This window comes from Salmo salar, chromosome ssa07 (genome assembly GCF_905237065.1).
Source record: "Salmo salar chromosome ssa07, Ssal_v3.1, whole genome shotgun sequence".
Taxonomy (NCBI): domain Eukaryota; kingdom Metazoa; phylum Chordata; class Actinopteri; order Salmoniformes; family Salmonidae; genus Salmo; species Salmo salar.
Genome location: NC_059448.1, coordinates 3,794,535 through 3,797,486, shown reverse-complemented (window position 1 = coordinate 3,797,486; position 2,952 = coordinate 3,794,535). Strand labels below are relative to the sequence as shown.

General features: G+C 39.4%; 1 non-coding gene across 1 annotated transcript; it reads right to left on the bottom strand.

Moving 5' to 3' along the window:
• Positions 1–327: 327 nt before the first annotated feature.
• On the bottom strand, positions 328–403 carry trnat-ugu (transfer RNA threonine (anticodon UGU)). The gene has a single exon. It is a non-coding gene; the product is annotated as a tRNA-Thr (tRNA).
• Between the last annotated feature and the right edge of the window lie 2,549 nt (positions 404–2,952).

Sequence of the window (2,952 nt, the reverse complement as noted above, 5' to 3'; positions counted from 1 at the left end):
GAAACAGTGTCTGATAAAGAATGATGATGAAATATTACATCCATAGATAATGTAGTCCAATTGGTTCATGGTCCACGATAACTGGTGTCAATGGATCTCGTTATCCTGAAACTTTCATGATCTAAACATGGAATATTGTTTGTCAGTTTCCATAAAACTATGCATTAAGAGAAATGCAACATTTTGAGCAGTTGTATCAATTGATAGTTAGATCATTGTAATACAGTTTATAGATAGTCATCTACGTTTACATTAGATTTTAGTCATTTAGCAGAGCAACTTACAGTAGTGAATGCATACATTTCATACATTTTTTTCCCCCCGTACTGGTCCCCCGTGGGAATCGAACCCACAACCCTGGCGTCACAAACACCATGCTGTACCAACTGAGCCACACGGGACCTTGTCATCTCAGATGTAATGTGTGAATTGCATTTTGTAATGGTAATACTTTGATGTTAAGTTGTGATCATTTTGAACAGGTGAGTTTAGTTCAATGAACAAATGATCTTAGCTTTATGTGTATTGTATCCAAGCAATTGGGAAAAAGTGTTAAGAGTTTTGAAAAATGTGCATTTTGATCATTGGTTGTGAGTTTTGTGTCTAGAGTTTTGAAAAAATGACATCAAGGTTCTGAATTTAGTGCCGAAGTGATTGTAAAAAAAAAACTGTAACTTGTGGGCAAGCAAGTGGGAGATCATTTATATAGATGGTAACTTTGACTTATTTTTGTGTCACGTTCGTCGTAAGGATGGGACCAAGGCGCAGCGGGAATGTGTAAACTCATCTTCTTATTTTATTGAGAAGAAAAATGAAAATAAACACAAACAAAAACAACGATGAGAAACAGTCCTGTGAGACACAGGGAACAACTACCCACAAAAACCCATGGAGAAAAACACCCCTACTAAATAGGACCTTCAATTAGAGGCAACGAGAAACAGCTGCCTCCAATTGAAGGTCAACCATATAAACTAAACATAGAAATAGAAAAACTAGACACAGACATAGAAATAGACTAACATAGAACATTACCCCCAAAAACCCGAAACACATAAAACAAACACCCCCTGCCACGTCCTGACCAAACTACAATAACAAATAACCTCTTTACTGGTCAGGACGTGACAGTTTGTCAGATAGGAATACATCCAATTAATGACTTCAGTGGATAGTTTGGATAGGAGGACCTCATGATTCACAGTATCAAAGGCCTTTTTAAAAGATACGAATGCACAATGCAATGTTTTGAACATTGGACAGCCTGTGTTACAAGTGATGACCAGTTTTGAGTTTTGGGTCCAGAGTTTTGAAAAATGACCACAAGGTTCTGAAATTAGCGCCAAAGCGTAAAAGACTTGAACATGCAGATGTACGCAGACTATACAGTTCTGTATGTACACTCCAAAACAATAGACCACTAGTTGTTAACAAGTTCACTGAAGCTCTGGTTGTTAGGTATGCGTAAATGGCTGTAAGGGAGTCAGGCGTAGGAGAGCAGATATTGGGTAGCAAACGGAGCCTTTTATTTAGGCGAACCAAAAAACACACGGCACAAACTAACACGAAATACAATACGGGTTGACATAACCCAGCGCAACCAGCCTAACGTGCGCATATGTGAAACAATAAACAATCCCACACAAAGACATGGGGGGGAACAGAGGGTTAACTAAATACACAACAAGTGATTGAGGGGACTGAAACCAGGTGTGAGGAAAGACAAGACAAAACAAATGGAAAATGAAAAGTGGATCGATGATGGCTAGAAGACCGGCGACGCCGACCGCCGAGCGCCGCCCGAACAAGGAGAGGACCCGACTTCGGCGCAAGTCGTGACACTGGTACGTGTTTTCTAAATGGATGACTAATTATTGCCTGCATTTAAATATCGACAAGACTGTTTGTATGTACTTCTCTAAGAAATTCATTGATTCTTCCCAACCAGCTGTTCTTGTTAATGGAAGAGAATCTAAAAGTTGAGTCTAACTTCAGGTCTCTCTGGGTCATTTTGGACTCCAAACAGCTGTTCTTGTTAATGGAGGAGAATCTGAAAGTTGAGTCTAACTTCAGGTCTCTCTGGGTCATTTTGGACTCCAAACAGCTGTTCTTGTTAATGGAGGAGAATCTAAAAGTTGAGTCTAACTTCAGGTCTCTCTGCGTCATTTTGGACTCCAAACAGCTGTTCTTGTTAATGGAGGAGAATCTAAAAGTTGAGTCTAACTTCAGGTCTCTCTGGGTCATTTTGGACTCCAAGCAGCTGTTCTTGTTAATGGAGGAGAATCTAAAAGTTGAGTCTAACTTCAGGTCTCTCTGCGTCATTTTGGACTCCAATTTGACATTTAAGAAACATGTGAAGAAGGTGGTTAAACGCGGTCAAGTTTGGATTATGTAACTTTAGGTTGATAACACCTTTCCTTCCTCATGCTGTGATCTTCTCACATCTGAGATGTTGCTTCACATGCTGGTCACAAGCAGGAGCTACAATTTTGAAACCAATTGAATCACTCTACAAACAAACACTTCAGATTTTTGATAACAAACCAAACATTTACCACCATTGTCATATATTTTACAAACATAATTGATTTAAGTCTGGATAGCTTTAAGCAGTATGTAGATGCAAACCTTGTCTTTAAGATCTTGCATGGTCTTCCCCTCCACCCCTAAACCGGCATATCATACTCAAGGAAAGCACCTCCAGGATAGCGAGGGCAGTAACTAGAAGAGATTGTGTTGTCCCTTTTCGACACAGTAAAATTGACCAATCGGTCTTCTCTGTTAGAGCTACAATATACTGGAATGCAATGCCATTGGACTAGAGAAACTGCACTTATTATTGTACTTTTACATTTAAATTGAAAACATGGCTCAGATCTATCCAAACCTGTACACATGAGTTATCCGTGGTTCCTCATATGTAAGACGACAGTTGATGATAGGTGTTGTTGT